The 18,330-nt window shown below is 34.2% G+C and overlaps 1 pseudogene; it reads left to right on the forward strand.

Moving 5' to 3' along the window:
* Positions 1–5,856: 5,856 nt before the first annotated feature.
* The window catches only part of LOC131156265 (iron-sulfur protein required for NADH dehydrogenase, mitochondrial-like), a 55,032-nt pseudogene continuing 42,558 nt past the window's right edge, over positions 5,857–18,330 (forward strand).

Consider the following 18,330-nt stretch of genomic DNA (forward strand, 5'->3'; position numbering starts at 1 on the left):
TGTAAACAAAATTTGCTCTTGCTTTTGTAGACAGTTCATGTCTTTGAATCATCGTTGGACCAAGCATGGGGTATCATTCAGAGAGGCGATCTCTAGCCTATTGAAGGAGAGATTGTAAGGTTGCTCCTATCTGCAAAGGAGTGTGTAAGGTTGCTCCTACCCATAGAGAAGTGGTATAGTGTAATCCTTAGGTGTGTTGCCTAAGGCAAAGACGTAGGCGAGTATAATTGAACCTCATAAAAACTCAGTCTTACTCTCTTCCTTACTCTCATTCAATTTTCTATTCATATACACTGCCTGGTTGGATTTTAAGCTTCTACTCATATAAATTACATGGATTGAGTTTTAAATAAACTAAAAATTAATTTGACTTTGGGATTGCGGAAATCGAAAGGGAGTAGTTGATCAATACTTATTGCGGAATCCGTAAGGGAGTATGTTGATTGGTTAACACCCAAGACTCATTAAATGAAAGTTATTTAAATTTTGAGTTTTTGGAAGAGTTGGAAGAGTGTTGAAAATTTACATTGTGCTTAATATTGAGAAATCAAGTTCACTAATACAGGGCTTTTATCAGCTATATACTTAAACTCTACTTTGAGTTACTCAATTGCTGAATTTGGAAGTAGTGCTGAATTCATTATATATTGTGAATAGCGTCTTGGTTATCTTGGTTGGATTAAACTAAATTGTTGAAAGAAGTATTCAATTTGGAATCCTTATTCATAAAGGTTTATAACCAAGTAAATTTTTGCTGAATTTGTGTTTGTAAATCAACTTTGTATATGCGTTCGCTAAAACCAAAAAGAGTTAAGAAAGAGTAAATTAAAAAGGGTATAAAGAAATTTTAAAATCCCAATTCACCCTCCTTTTGGGAATACTCCTTGTTTTTCAGTTTTGCTTTAACTGAAGACGATTTGACTGAATTTCAGAATGGTTGCTCTCGACTTTTATCTATCGAAGGAATCTTCAATGGAATTGTCAGAATATTATCTCAAAATGTAGATGGTTTTGTTCTAGGCAGCGAGGTTGGTTTTGAAATTTGAATGTGAACGTTAAGTTGGTTGGGTGTTATGAGGGAAACCTTCGTAATGTTTATATATACATCATTATGGGTGTATTCTTATAGTAAGAAGATCATTGTATTGTGTCTTTTGTCACCAAAATAGTGAAACTTTGTCGATTGCTCCTGTGGATGTAGGCATTGCCAAACCACGTAATTCCTTGTGTTGATTTTATTTGTTTTCATATATAGAACACACCCACACAATATATATATATATATATATATATATATATATATATATTGTGTGGGTGTGTTCCTTATTTGGTTCTTCATTCATTGTTGCATTGATATTCCGCTATGCAATACAATTCTATATACAATAGGTTATGATTTAAAGAAGCTAAAATTTGGAGCTTTTGCAAATAGTTTTTTTAATAGAAAATTGGTTCAAAAAGTTAGATTTTTACAAAATAGTTGAAAAAAGAACACGACTCATTTGGTTCGACAGAATAGCTATTCTTGAAATAAGATAAAATATAGTTTAAAATTTGAGAATCAAGTGAATAACTATTGCTTACATATTCCTAATTATTTCATTCAAGATGTAATATAAAAAGAAAAATCAGTGTACTAAAGTGTGACAACCCGATTTTCTAACTGTCACGACCCAATTTTCTACAGCAAACTGTGACCACCCAATTTTCTACCATTTTTTTTTCAACACAATAATAAAAAATAATAATCAATCATCTAACAAACATCTCTGATACCATATATCAACATGACCCGACCCGAAGTGGGGTACCGGACTACTGGGTAGTCTATCCATCAATACATACAATCCATGCAGCGGAATACATAAAGTGTCTAAGTCCCATGTATAATACCAAAGTGCTATAATCTCCATACATATACATATACTATCCCAAAAATTCACAAAATACTCTAGGGGTTATACAAAACATATCTCCAACTCTAAACACTTACCCTAAAAACTAGGGTAACAAGATCTCCTCTACCTTAGAGGTCTCTCTGCTTGTCTGTCCTGATTTCCTGAAATGTTTAAATTCTAGGTGAGACACCTCTCAGTAAGACAGAATAAATTATTGACGGTGTGTGACAACATGAGTTTTGTTATATCATAACACATTCATTTAAATAATTATATTAATTAAGAAAAACATACAGATATGTACTCATAATCATATTTATATATAAATCATAGTTTCATAAACTTTCATATCATTTTTCATAATCATATATCAACATGTTTCCATAAGCTTTCGTTTCTTACAATCATATTCTAACTCATGAGTATCCACCAGTATATAACACAATGCGTCTGTAACTCATGGCTGTTCATTTTTCATTTCATTTCATTTCATTTCTCATATTCATATTCTAGCCCATGAGTATCAACCAATATATAGCACAACACATCTATAACTCATAGTTGTTCATCATATAACATACAATTATCGCATTTGTAATGAGGAACCATCCTGAAGATATTTATGTCACATCGTCATATATTCACCCCACATGACCGGGTTGTGCGGCCCGAAGGCGAGACTTAACCATGGCTGGCCTACCAAGTTAGATCAAAACTAAATGCTTCTATAGTACGATTGGCCTACCCAATCCTAGTCAGGACCCTAGGGGGTAACTTTGCTCTTCACATGCCCAATCGACTGTCACTACCACACTCTATCTAAGACGTATGGTTGCACTAACACATTTGCTAGCAACGATACCATGCTCTCTATATATCTCTGGTTCATCAGGGTTCTCATTTGCACATTTCTGTATTCATTTTTCATAACATCTGTATATGTCATCATATCTGTATAATTCTTATCATATATGTATATATATATATATATATATATATATATATATATATATATCAACTTATCATTTCTATATAAAAAATCTCTGTGTATGTCACATATCATCATTTCTATATAAACACATCTATGTATATCACGTATCATCATTTCTGTATAAAAACATATCTGTGTATAAATCTCATATCATCATATCTATATAAAACATATCTGGGTTTCTCATAACTTTATAGCTGTGTAAAACATATCAGTATATCTCATATTATCATATCTGTATAAAAACATATATGTATATATCATAACTTCATTACTGTATAAAATCATATTTGTGTTTCTCATACATCATTTGTTAGTGCAAATCATATATTTCAGTATCGATCACATTCCCAGTATAAAATTATTATTTCATATTTCTCATGCTACACAATTTTAGATTGACAATCATAATATAATAATCATAGGAAAAATATCCATAACATACTTTTTCCAAAACCATATACAGTATTCTCAATTTCACATACTTTAAGTCAACCAATTAATTTCCCAAAAATATCTGTTATAATTTATTCCCCTTACTTGTTTACTGAGAGGGTTCCTGCTAAGATCCTAAACCCAGACCCATGACATTTAGAGCTCAAAACCCTGAAATCATAATTTTCTCAGTTTAATCAGCTCAACCCCAGAATTACAATTATCTTAATATTCCTACGCTCACACACTCCCATTAACTGGTTAAATTCTAAAAACGCAGGTTTGATCCACTTTCCATATTTAAATTTAATTTCTAACATATTAAAAACACCAATAAGATCAAATCCCCGCAGTTTAATCTAATCTAGGAATATTTCCAAAAATTTAATATAATCTAATCCTGCAGTTTAATTTAATCCCAAGAATATTTCCAAATATCTAATATAATCAAATACTACAATTTAATAATCACCTATTATAATATAACCGGTTGAATTTCTAAAATAACTGACATAATTTGTACTCCTTACCTTAGCTTTGAAGTGGTGCCTAAGATCCCTAAATCAAAAATTCGCTCTGATTAACTTGCTCAGAATCGAAGTCGGGACCTAGTGGTGGTGTCCGTTTTTCGATTTGGCTTACGAGTGGAGAATATTTTTAGAGAGAGAGAGAGAGTGAGAGTGTGAGTCTGCGAGGAGAGAGAGAGATTGCATGCATATTTTTTGGGGGGGGGGGGACCTTTTGTTTTCAAATCAATTTGATTCCTGAAATCAATTTGCTTTTGGATTGCTTACATGAGAAGCATCCCTAATAAGTATATATACATATATATCTAATATTATATTGCATTATTATTATTATATACATACATATATATATATATATAGACATATTACTTTTATCATTATATATATTTATAATACTATTTATTTAATTAATTCATTAATGAATGAATGAATTAATATTATTTATTTATTTATTTATTATTATTTTTTTACACTTCCATGCATATTATTTTTGGGGTCTACAGAATGGGCCCGTCCCATATAAAGAACACGGTTAACCAGCACCCCTTTCTCCTTTCTCTAAGTTGTTGGGTTGCTTGTTCTGCCCTAAATATTCTCATGGTGAAATATGGAATTTTTATTCCTTCTATATTCTTTATCATACAGTGTTTATAAAAAGTTTCGCATACATTGTTATTTGCTTCATAGTTGTTGTATAATTTCTTATATAACGAATTGTAATTAGCATATTAAAGTTAACCTATTTTTAAGGATAGACATTCTGTAAATAAAATGTAAAATATTTTGCAAATTGTGAGGAATTATCAAACACTTAAATTGCTAAATTGTTGGCAATAACCTTAAAAAACATTTAAAAATGTTATACTATGCACAATTTTTTTTTTTTGGGTTAAAGTTTGATATACATTGTTGCCCCACAACCTAATAGCTTAAGCTTTTAAGTAAAGTGGTCATCTAACATCTGGTATCGGAGCTTAGTTAGTTGTTTCATGAATTCAATTGCCTTCTTTGTGGGATTGGGAAAGCTTTGGTAAATGACTATGACACCAACCAATGCTGAGAGAATCAATGTGTTGGAAGCATAGGCTAAGACAACAATTAACAATGTGGCCACAGAGATATTGGCCCAACTGAGGGGACTTGTTGATGAAGTGATGGAATCACAAAAGCATCAAGCAAGTTTGATAGATGAAATGTTAGGGGACTTTCACCATATTGTGGAAACTTTGCAATCTCGGATATCTAATCTGGATGCAAAGATGAATATGATGGTTCTTATTATGGGAAACTCTAACACTCAGGAGTTTAGTAGGACCAAGGTACCAGAAGTTAGGACATATGGGGGTGCTCGTGATGCTAAGGAATTGGAGAACTTCTTGTTTGATATGGAGAAGTACTTTCGCGCTAGGAGGATAGACTCAGAATAGGTAAAAGTGGATACTGTGACCATGTACTTGATTGGTGGCGCCAAACTGTGGTGGCGTATTAAGTACAATGAAATTGAAAATGGATGCTGTGTTGTGGTTTGTTGGGCAGATTTGAAGAGAGAGCTCAAGGCCCAATTATTTCTTGAGAATGTTGAGTATAATGTCAGGCAAAAGCTTAGAGACCTCAAATAATCTAACAATAAGTCCGCCTTTATTTGAAAAAAAGACATTAAAATATATTTTTATGATTTTCAATTGTAATATAAAATAGAACTTTTTTAGCACTAAACAATGAGTTTTAAAATATAATAATTACATAAAATAATTATAGTAATTTTTTATTATAATATTTTATAATTTTTATTTTTTATTTTTATTATCTTTATTGCAATTTTGATTGTTATTAAATTCAAAAATAAATATGAGTATTTTTTTAATTAAAAAATTTAGTTTATTTTAATTTTAAAAATATTAACAAATATATTGTTCGTTGTTTTATTTTCTACTTTTATTTCTGACTTTATAACTTTGCGCAGTGATACTTGCGTTTGTAAGTGGCTCTGTTTCACCTTCTTCCCCGCTTGTCGGACGTGGGATACAAGAAGCATTACATACTGAAACATTGACGGGTCTCTCTTGGCAAGGCCCGGCACTTCTGATTCTGCACTCTGTTTCAGTTCCCGAAGAATCTAAATTCATGAAGGGCCGGTTGAAATTTTTCGCAGTGAGTCATTACGAACTTATGGGATCTGCTTACAGTTTTTCCCACCTTTTCTTTGTTGTTGCTGTTGTTCTTGTTGTTCCCCACCTCCCCATAAAGGCTCGCTATTTCAGTATTTTGTGCTATGATGAAAATGTTTAGAGTCTCGGAGGTGTGAGAGGTTTTGTTGGGTCCAGTGGCAAGGGACTCAAGATTGATGGGGTTAAGGATATTATAGCCGTTGCTTCTGGTAAAGGTGGTGTGGGCAAGTCAACCACTGCAGGTAATTTGGGTTCTTGTTATTCTTTAATTTTCTTTTCAATCGTAACTGTGGATTTGCATATTGAATTTGAATTTTAGCTTAGGTGGATAGGTTATTTAGACTACGAAATGAAATTATTGATCATATGGTTAATGATAGTTATGTTAATTACGCTTAATGGGTCGGGCTGAAATTGTAAAATTAGGCCCCTTTTGATGTAATGTCGTTGTAGGGTGCGTTAATGACTCTATTCATGAACTCCTACTACTGGCACTGCTGTTTTAGTTGTGTTTTTTGTGAATGTTGGAAAAATAATGAAATGGTGATGGCTTCAATGGTGGACGACGGTGGTGACTCACAAACAGGCTTATATGTTAGTTCATACGCTTTTGTGGAGGGTGATCAATAGCTTAATATGGGGTTTTCTAATGGCTTAGCTGGATGATTTATAAAAGGATTTGATGAAATTATTTACAGACAGAAATATACTACAAAAATTTTTAAATTATTTTGAATATCCAAATCACTTTGTAAACTCAAATATATAATATATATATATATATATATATATATATATATATATATATCTATATGGCTCCTGAATGTTGCATGTTTTGTTATAGATAACAGTATGGAAGAAATATATATAGTTACTTTTGTTGAAGTTTCTCAAATAAATGTTAGATTTTTCTAAAGCTCCAGCTTGGAGGTTTGTCTCTATTCGAGCTTGTTTCTTTAGCCTTATAGATGATGAGAAATTGAGTAAGATGCTCATTTATAACAAGTCAAGCTCAAGTTATATTTTGGAACTCATTTAATATATAACTCGATGTTGAATAGATTGGCTTGATTAGAGTCCTAACTCCTAACATTACATCCCCACCCCAACACATTGTTTGGAAAGTTGTTAGTTATATGAACTTAATTGATCTTCAAGTTAGATTTTGTGGGTACTTTGAGTGGTTCTCTCATTTGTGCTTGTTCATACCTATGAAATTTGCAGTTAATTTGGCTGTTGCACTTGCTAGCAAGTGTCGACTTACAGTAGGTTTGCTTGATGCTGATGTCTATGGACCGTCTGTTCCTACAATGATGAAGCTCCATTGAAAGCCTGAAGTGACTGAAGGTGATGTCAACCGTGTAATTTTCTTAAATATTTTTTTAGTGTTCTATATATTGTTCAAATGCACAAGTTAGACGTCTTATATAACACAAGAACCTTTTTGTCATATCAACTGTGTCTTGCAAACTTTCTAATATATAAGTATATAACTATTTGAACACAATGCCTAGGGTTTTTCCTTTTTTATCTTTTGTTCTTCATGCTTTTGCCTCCACTGCTTTTAGATGAATAATCCATTTGGTGGAAATTTGCGTTGTTACACTTCCCACATTTTCATGTAACTTGCTCCCCTACAATATTTTGTTATCAATAATTTTATTTCCTTTGAAATTCAAGTTCTATCTTTTGAATCTCATGTACATTTTCCCATCTTTTTGAGTGTATATGCTTAGCCCTCCCCTATCAACATCAGCATTGTGTTGAACATATTTGCACAGCTTCTGTGGGCTTCTCTCTTTTCTCTCTCTCTCTACTTGCTAGTTGAGTAAAGCCTTGAAGATATTGAATTACATTTTTCCCTCTCAAGTAGGTATGAAGATGGTTCCAGTTGAAAACTACGGAGTCAAGTGTATGTCTATGGGATTTCTTGTGGAGAAGGATAACCCAATCGTGTGGAGAGGTCCTATGGTATGTTTCTGCCTTACTTTGTCTCCAAATGTCCTTTTGTGCATTCATATCATAATTTTTATGTCAAATAGCTGTTCATGGATAACAGTGTATCTTTAAAAGAATACGAATCATTTTTTCCCCTCGCATTTGTTTCCCTTATAGGAGTCTATTTACTCTAGCAACTTGCTGCTATGTAAAATCATGTTAGAAGAAAATGTGTTGTTTTAGTAATTAGTTCATGTTAGTGGGGGTATTTTTGTCTGTAAATCTTTTTATTATTATTAATACATAAAAGGGTAGGAGCTGTATGCAAGGCTCTAGGGAAAACTGCCGACTAGTTTTTTCTTCTTCTTTTCATCTCTAATCCTAAGTTCTGTATTTTCTTCTTTGATTCTTCAATTTATTTCAGATTTACAACTTGGTAAGCGGTTTGTTTGAACCTGCTTAATCTGAGGTAGTGATAGCCCTCTTTTCCTGTCCTTTTTCTCTCCCTTGTCAGCCCTTAAAGTGGGCTTTTCTTTTCCTGTGTTTGAGAGTCATTTAGGGTTTTTTCTCCTTCTCCTCTCAGTTGTAAGCCACTCTTGTGTGGCTCGTGGTAGTTCATTCTTATAAAGACAGCACCTTACTGTTTCTTGCAGCTGTTGTTGTTTTGATGTTTCCTCTGATTGCTGGTCAGGTTGGTTGTGGAGTGTCTGCACTGCTGTTTTAAGTGTCTGTGGTGCTTTGTTGTGGTCTGCTTTGTTCTATGTGGTCAAATTGTGGTCTTCTCTGCTCTGTGTGGTCAAATCCAACTTTGACAGGATGAATGAGAGACTATTAATGTCTGTGATTCCTCCTAGGATATTGTAGCTTCAGTTCTGTGGTCTTAGCTTGTAGTTGAAGTTGCAGAACTTTTAAGATCCGGAGTGTGCTTGTGTATGAGTGCTATTCTGTACTTGTGTGTGCTGTCTGGTTTTGCAGAGTTGGTGTGTTATTGATTCCCAATACTAGTATGCACTGATTGTAGTGTATAGAGGGTGGTCTTGATGGCTTCTATGGTGAGAGGTTTATCTGATATTGTTATTGTATAGATGACAGCCATCAAATTGGTTGGATCCTCCAACTACCCTGTGGTCTTATGTAGTGTGTGTTTATATTAATACGAAAGGGAATTCTAAGTGTTTGTTGCATTCTCTTCCGTCTCTGAACTCCATGGGTTATGAAGATCGGATGAAAGAGAATGGCATATACTTGTATGGTTGTGGAATAGCATGGAGCCACTTATTACTGTGAACATGATGTTTCATAGAACGACTAAAGTTGTATGGGATGATTTTGTGAAAGCTTCTTGTGTTTTTGACCTATTTGGGAAGTTTTTCCAATAGAGCCAAGAAGGTAGGTCCATTAGAAAATTACTATAGCACTTTGAAGGGTATGTGGGTGGAACTCAACGTCTATCAACTAGTTTAGGTGTTGAGATGATTAAGAGGAAAAGGATAGAGTTTTTGGCTGCCAAGTTATTGTCTGGGTTGAGTCATGAGCTTCATCCCATTCGTGATCAGGTTCTTGCTAGTGAATCCATACCATACATGAATGAAGGATATGCTAGAATCCAATGTATCACCAAAGTTGCCTCTCAATCTTCTTCTCAAGCTTCTTCCTAAGCCATAGTTAGCATTGCCTACAATTGTGATAATTGAAGTGTTGGAGGATGAGGACGAGGTTTTCAAAGCGGTTGTGGCAAAGGTAGTGTATCAAGATAGGGAGTTCATTGTGGCAATTACCGCATTTTCTTTGTTGAAACTTCAAGTGCACCTTGCCACTCCACCGAAGAGTTGAGTACATCATCTATCATGTCTCAAGAGGAGAATAACATTCTTTTCTGCATAGTTCAACAACTCCAAACTCCATCTTTGACATTTAATGCTATTATGACACATTTGGGTACAACTAAGCTTGTTACCTCTTCTTCCTTCTCAACTTGGGTTATTAATTCTAGTACTGCCTCCCACATGACAGGTAGTCCTAATTTATTTCATTCCTTAAAACCGACTACTTTACCCTAGAAGGTACTCTTGCTAATGGTTTAGTTGTCGTAGCAACTAGCAATATTCTTTGTTTCCTTCTATGCTCTTCTTTGTGTTATATGTGCCTAAATTTTCCCTGGACCTATTATTAGTTAATCAATTAACTAAATCTCATAATGTTTCTACGACCTAGAGAAAGCCTATGATAGAGTGCTTAAGGAAGTTCTTTGGTGGTTTTAGAAAAGAAGAGAGTATGCAGTAGATATATTGAGATCATTAAGGATATGCATGATAGAGTAATGATTAGCATTAAGACTGTAGGAGGAGAGTGTGGAGAATTTCCAATCACAATACATGTACATCAAGGTTTCTTTAGGATTGATGAGCTTACTAGGAATATCCTAAACAAGAACCCATGGTGTATGTTGTTTGCAGATGATATTGTTTTCATTGATGAAAGTAGGAGTGTTGTAGAATCTAAGTTAGGACTATGGAGAACAACTTTAGAGTCCAAAGGTTTTAGGAGGTAGAAATAAGACAGAATATATGAAATGTAATTTTAACCACAAAAAGTACATATTGGAGATAAGATTAAACTTGATAATCAAGAACTTAATAGCACTAATTGATTTCGATACCTTGGATCTATTATGAAAGTAGAAGGATAAATGGAAGAGAATGTAATACGTAGAATTAAATCAGGTTTAGTAAAATGGAGGAGTGCTTTGGGCACGTTGTGTGATCGTAGAATAGCTTTAAAATTAGAAGAAAAGTTCTATAAGGCGGCTATAAGATCAGCCATGTTCTATGAATCAAAATGTTGGGCAACTAAGAAACAACATTTTTAAAAATTAAAAGTTTTTGAAATGTGAATGTTAAGGTGGATGAATGTGTAACATTAAAAGATAAATTAATAACGAACGTATTCAAAATAAGTTAGGCATAACACTAGTAAAAGATAAGTAAAGGGAGGGGCACTTAGATGGTTTGAACATTTGAAACGTAGGCCAAGTAGTGCACCACTGAGAAGGAGTGAGTTAGTTATTGTTATTGCCTATTGGTATTAGAAATGGCAAGAGTAGACCCAAAATAACATAGAATGAGATAGTGAGGAAGGATTTAATAACTCTTAAGCTAGTTGAAGAAAATGTCCTGAATCATGTGAATTGGCGAAAAAGGATTCATGTAGCGGACCCACCTAGTGGGACTTAAGGCTTGTTGTTGTGTTATTCAGAATCTCTATATGAAGAAGAGGATTGGTGGAGGGCTTGAGAAGGACAATTTGTACTATTTTGATTATGATGGTAGTTGATCTAGTTCTTATCATATTGTCATGTTGCTTCCTCAGTTTCTAGTCATGGACTCGTGGTGTTTCTCTTGGCTAGTGGCAAGCTTGTTTGACTCATCAATTTCTTCAAAAACTACAAGTTTTTCCCATTTTTAAGTGTTTTTCTTGTTTTCAGTGTTTTGCATGTTGAAAGCATGTTAGTCATCTTTTCCTTCTAGAATCGAGTCTTGTAGTAATCATTGTTTCTCTTATTCATTCAAATATTTGGGGTCCATGTAACGTCAAAAATTTGATTGATGATCAATATTTGTCTTTTTTCGAAGATTGTTTGCCTATGACGTGGATCTATTTGTTGAAAGGCAAGTTTGAATTTTTAAATGTATTTTCTCAATTCTACTAGGAAATAAAAACTCAATTTGGCACTGCTATTCAAATTTTTCGATCTAACAATACACTTGAATTTGTTCAAAATGAGTTTTAATGTTTTTGGTTGTCCAAAGGGATTATTCATCAAATGTCATGTATACTTATCCCTATAGCAGAATGGAGTAGCTGAAAGGTAAAAAATAGACATTTACTTAACATAGCATGGCCTCTTCTCCTTCATATGCATGCTTTTCTTATTGTCTATTTTCTGCGCAATAACATGCCCTCTAGTGTTCTAGGAGGGAAAATTCTCTTCTCCATTGTGTTACCAAGAACATCTATGTTCTCTATCGTGCTTTGTGTCTTTGGTTGCCCATGTTTTGTTCATGTTCAACATATTGGTCAAGACAAGTTCTCTTCTTGTGCTGTGAAATGTGTCTTTGTCTAGTAACCAAGAACTTAGAAAGGTTATAGATGTTATGATCCCCACACTAGCTTGAAATATGTAAGTGCAGATATCTCATTTTTTGAGGGGACACTTTATTTCTCTAGTGTAGGCTCCTCTTTGGGTGAATCTATTTTGAGTCCCTCAACGATTTATGAATTATAATCCCCTTTGTGTGTTGATCCTTTTGTTCCCACTGTTAGCCATGTCTAGAGCTCTTCTGCTCTTCTAGATCTAGCAGTTACTAACCCAAAGAAACAATTGAGGTTTATTAATGATGAGAAGCAATCATTGACATCACTAACACCATGCAACCTCCTCTTTTGGCAATCATTGTTTCATTTTCTGGTTTTGGAGATCCATCCCATAGCAACTTTAATTTTTCCATTGCATGCCGGAAAGGTACTTGAACATGTACTCAGCAGTCCTTAGTTGCTTATCTCATTGCTTATTATGTTTCACTTTTTCACCTTCCTAATCCTATGCATTCTTTGGCCTTTTCTATTGTTTCTATTTCTATCGCTTCCTCACATTTTGAAGTCTTTGCTAACTTTGGGTGGAAGCATGCAATGGATGTGAAAATGGATGCCTTGACTACTTGAGGGGTGTGGGACTTAGTGGATCTTGCTCTTGGTAAGGAGTTGGTTAGGTGTTGTTGGGTGTACACCATCAAATATCTTCCTAACAGCTCAATTGAAGGGCTTAAGGTTTGATTGGTTGCGTAGGGGTTCCTAGACATATGGTATTGATTATTTTGAGACCACCTCTGATGTTGCTTGACTAAGTTCTATTTGTGTATTGATCTTGTTGGCCATAATGGTTTTAAATAGTAGTAGCGTAGTGTAACGTAAATGGTAACAGTTGTAGCGGGAAGCAAGAGTAGCAGATGTTAATGACGGGAAGTGGGTGTAATGACTGTGAATTTTTTCAAGCACACACAACCTTATGTATATTGGTATATTTGTATGTTTTAATCTCTTAACTCTTCTTAAAAAGAGTTTTTGGTGTATTTTGGATCATCTAGTTCAACTTCCGAACATTGTTTAATAAGGGCAATAAATTTACATTTATTTTAAACCGCCATTGACAAAAAACTTATTATATTTTTCACTTTCTCATTACTCATATGTTTGATAAGTTAATTAATATTATATACTATGCTCATCTATTAGGCAGATAAGAAATACAAATAATACAATAAATTAAACAAGTTCTATCATTTTATTTGTTAAATTGATAAAAATTTTAAAATTTAGACCAACAAGTTATATTGTATAAACTATAATTGAAGCTCTAATACTATAATATATATCATAAAAAATTCTTCATTAAATAAGTAAAATACTAACAAGAAAAGGGCAAGACAAAAGAAGAAGGTTGAAGTTGAAAAATATTGAAAATAAATATCAAATTACTAGCATATCAAAATAAATATTATTTAACAAAATAGTGTTCATTATCAAATTGTTAATTAATGCTTCTCTTATGAACATTAAACAAAATAAATACTTTTTGTATCATCATCATCCTTATTATATCCCCCCTCACATAGTCTATTGAGAATAAGTTATGGAAGATAAAACAAGAAAAAGGAGAAGAAAAAGTTAAAAAGTATGCTATATATATATATATATATATATATATATATAAATTGCAGTCTTGTAGCAGTTAGTGACAGCCATAGCAGCTGTTCTGCAATGGTAGCAGTTTGTAATGGCTGCTATGAATCTGATTTTTCTTCCAAGTGATTCAGCAGTGTGTAATGGTGTCAAGAACCCAAATAACTACTACATAATGCACTGTTATGTAACAAATGCAGCCATTATTTAAAATCATGTAGGCAGTTAATCTTGACCGGCCCTTGTACCAGTTGGATGTGAAGAATGCCTTATTGTATGGAGATTTGTAGGAGGAGGTATACATGGGGCAGCCTCCTGGATATGTTGCTCAAGGGGAGGATGGTAAAGTACTTAGGTTGCATAAGACCATTTATGGTTTCAACAAGTTTCCTCGAGCCTGGTTTGACAAGTATAGTGTGGTGGTCTCTACATTTGGCTTTATGCAATGCTACCCTGATCGTATGATCCTTGTCTGCAAAACAGAGACAAAAGTGGTACTTCTTGTAGTTTATGTTCGTGATATCATCATTTCTGGCAGCGATCAGAGCGGGATTGCAGATGTTAAATGGTGGCTTCAAGCTAAATTTCAAATCAAAGACTAGGGTATTCTGCATCACTTTCTTGTTATTGAGATTTTATGGTGTAGGAAAGGGGTGGATCTATCCTAGGGAAAATATACCTTGCACTTGCTAAATGAGTTTGTTGGAAGATACATAGATACTGTTATGGATCCCAACAAATAGTCTAGGGATGTCGGATCAGGCTTTGAAGACAAATGTTGATATAGGAGCTTGGGTGGCAAGTTGAACTATAACATATCTTTTGCAGTGGGGTTGGTGAGCCAGTTAATAGAAAAATCCCAAATAACCACATTGGGATGCTGTTTTTAGGATTTTGTGGTATCATAAAGGCTCTCCTGGAAAAGGTTTGTATATAAATGTAATAAAAACTGTGAGATCATGGGATGCTTTAATGCATATTGAGCTGTCTTTGTTGATGACTGAAGGTCTGCTGCTGGAGACTGAACATTTGTGGGATGTATCTTGTTATGTGGCCTAGCAAGAAGCTAACTAGTTTAGCGAGATCTAATGCTGAAGAATATCAAGCTATGGTGTTAGTGAACTTATGTGGCTTAAATCTCTTATGTCATATGTGGGGTTCCTGGTAGGAAAGCCAATAGATATGTTTTGTGGTAATTGAGCTGCCATTCATATTGAGGGTAGTGAGGACTCTGTTTGTGAAATCTATGGATCAGTTAAGTGATGTCTTCACAAAGCTTTTATTTAAGACCACCTTGTTTAATGATTGTGACAAGCTGGGGTTAGGTGATATTTATACACCCTCAGCTTGAGGGGGAGTGTTAGAAGAAAATATGTTATTTTAGTAATTAGGTTGTGTGAGTGGGCGTATATTTGTCCGTAAATCATTTTATTTTTACTAATATATAAGATGGCAGACTTGGAGCTGTACGTAAGGCTCCAGGAAAAACTGCTGATAAGTTTCTTCATCTTCTCTTCATTGCTAATCCTATGTGCTGTTTTTTTCTTCTTTGATTCTTCAATTTATTTTATATTTACAACAATTCAAATATGGTCCATTTGTCTAGTTTCTAGTTTCATGAGACATCCAAATAGATTTTATATTTGCCTTCTTATACTCATGTTGCAGTTTTCATAATACCAAATTTTGTCAATTTGTCACTATAGATTGTGTTATCCTGTCATGGTACATTGTCCAAAATTTGTAGATAGGTTCTAGAATTAATTGTTTTAACTCCAAAGCGTAGAAACTTTGCCTTGTATAGTCTCTTGTATCAGTGCTTTTTAGGTTCCAAAGTTTACAACACTGATGCTGTCAGAGTCCACAAAAATAATGCAGATGCCCTTCTGTGTTTGCTTCTAGGCTTCACTAATGTTACTCTGTCCGTAGCTTCTACAATGATGGTAGTGAACATTTGTATTGAGCTGTATCAAGCTGGTATGGTTTATCTTTCTTAACAGGCTTCCTCACTCTTCTGTAATTATTTTACATCTTATATTTTGCCTTTGGCAGCTTTTATTTATTATACTCTGTTAAAATCTGAAATTAGTTGAAGATTTAATGAAGAGTATACAATGCTTAAGGTTAGAAAAGGAGAAGAGAAGATGAGAGAAGAAGGGAGATGAAAAGGTGGAGGAAGAAGAGTCCTCGGCAGTCTTGGAGGAGTTACATATAGCTCAAAATCTGCCCTCCTTTTATATTAATTATTATATATTAACAATAAAATTATCCCCACTCCCACAACCTAATTACTAAAATTATATATTTTCTTCTAAAACCTCTTGAGCTGGAGGAGTATAAATATCACCTAACCTTGACTTGTTTCGACTGGGGTTTATAAATTTCATTAATGGAGTCCTCACAACCTTGTTTTGCACAACATTCCTCACAAAATGACAGTTAACTTTAGTATACTTTGCCCTTTTGATGCAACATTGAATTGGTAGCAATATAAATATCAGTGTATCTATCACAAAGCATATCTTTAGGCTTTGTTATCAAGAAGCTCATATGTGACATAAGGCGCAAGCTCACAGATAATACGAGCCATAGCTTGGTATTTTGCTAGTACAATAGTTTGTTTCTTCCTACACCAGGTAATAAAGATTACCACCCACAAATTCACAGCATCAAGTAGTAGACCTTTAATATTCAATAGAGTTGGACAAAAGAGTAAACCACGATCTCGCAGTTTTTGTTACATTTACATATGAATCCTTGCCCAGGGAGGTCTTGAGATATCAAAGGACCCACAGTTGCTTGAGATTTTTCATATACCAAATCACCACACACATTAAATGATATTTTAAGTCTAGTGACAATCAAGTAGTTGAAAACCACCTGCTTATACCGATGTTTATCTTCAAAGTCAACATCCCTAGACAACTTCACGCTAGCATGATCATCCATAGGAGTGTCTACTTGTTTCCCAAAACCGGTTTTTGATGCAATATGAGCTTCAATGCCTACAATGGGAATATTTGGCATTTTAAAGGTTTTGTTGGCCTAGCTAGGCGTACAACTCTTGATTTTGATGAAAACAAAGTAAGGTTATTTAATTTGTTTCCAAGTGATACTATTTCAGGCAAAGATGATTTCAATAATAAAAAGGAGAATTCCGAAAGCTCAAACTTCAAATGCCATATCTTGAAAGCTCACAAGGATCAAGGAACATGGAAGGCCTTACATAGATGCAAGTGATCCATAATGAAAGCTTAGAGAAGTCTGAAAGATCCAAGATCAGTGACAAAAAGAACTCAAAGCAAAGAAGTGTCAAAATTGTTTTTAGAACAAGATTTGTAAGTACTTCAAGTTGATTCAAGTATGAATATTCATTTTGAAGCTCATTAGGCAAAGAGACTAAGAGACCTTAGTTTTAAGACTTGGAACTTATTTTTCAAGGAAAACCAAATTAAGATTCTAAGTCAAAATAAACAAAGGAGAGAGAAATCAAAAAATGAGAAACAACTACTTGGAAGACGATTGTCTGTCGATGGACAGACGACTGACATATTAAAGGATTTTAAACAAGGAGACAGAAGCATGATAGACGACTGTCAGGCACTTGACAAACGACTGTCAGTGCAAATTGAGCCGACTGCGTAGGTTTTGTCAGCCGACTGCCACTCCTCTGTATGTTTTAAAAACTTAGTTGTTCAGTGACAGACGACTGCCACCCTGATGACAGGTGACTGCCACCTTTTTGTTTGTGAAATATATAATTGAAATGCATGGACAGACGACTGCCAGTGACCACACAGTCGTCTGGCTCGCGGTAGATTTTAAAATACTCAACGGATATATTTTCGAAATTTCAATTACTTGAGACCCAAATTAATATAAAACTTGGACCCTACTCCAAGTAAACTTGGGGAACAAGTTAGAAACCTTTCTACATCTATAAATACCATCAAGTTACATTAATTTGAACTCCAAGAAATCAATTCAGCAATCAAACTCTCTCTCCAGCATTCTAAATTTCTGAAAGCTCTTTGTTGCTCACAACTTCCACAAAGTTACTAAAGTCTTGCTGATTTTCTTACTGAGATTGTGCTTCAAATACTAAAATCTTTCATCTATTGAAAGAATTGTACGGTGAAAAATTTCTAGAGCTTCAATCTGAATTTCGTATTGTGAATTTTATTGAAGTACATAGTTTTTGATCTGTACTAATCAGCTCTTTGAAGAGCAATTCTTGTACGTCTTATTTCAAATCTTTGTAGCAGATTGATAGACGATTCGAGTGTTGAATCATTGGACCAAAAAAGGGAATATTGTTTGGAGAAGGTGGGCTCTAGCCTTAACCAAGGAGTGTTGTAATCGATATTGTTCCGCCTAGTAAAGGAACGGTCATAGTGAATCCTTTGGTGGTTTTGCCAAGGGCGAGGACGTAGGCTGTGTTGAAGCCGAACCTCGTAAAACCTTGTGTTTTTCTCTCTCTTCCCTACTCTTTACTTTTCAACAAAGATTATAAATTGCGTGGATGTTTTATCAAACTCTGAATTCTAAGTTTTTGGTTGTTAAATAGACCGGAAGATAGTTTGTTTTGGTTTGATCAGCATTGATTGCGGAAACCGAAATGGATTACGTTGGAT

Source organism: Malania oleifera, chromosome 5 (assembly GCF_029873635.1).
Source record: "Malania oleifera isolate guangnan ecotype guangnan chromosome 5, ASM2987363v1, whole genome shotgun sequence".
Taxonomy (NCBI): Eukaryota; Viridiplantae; Streptophyta; class Magnoliopsida; order Santalales; family Ximeniaceae; genus Malania; species Malania oleifera.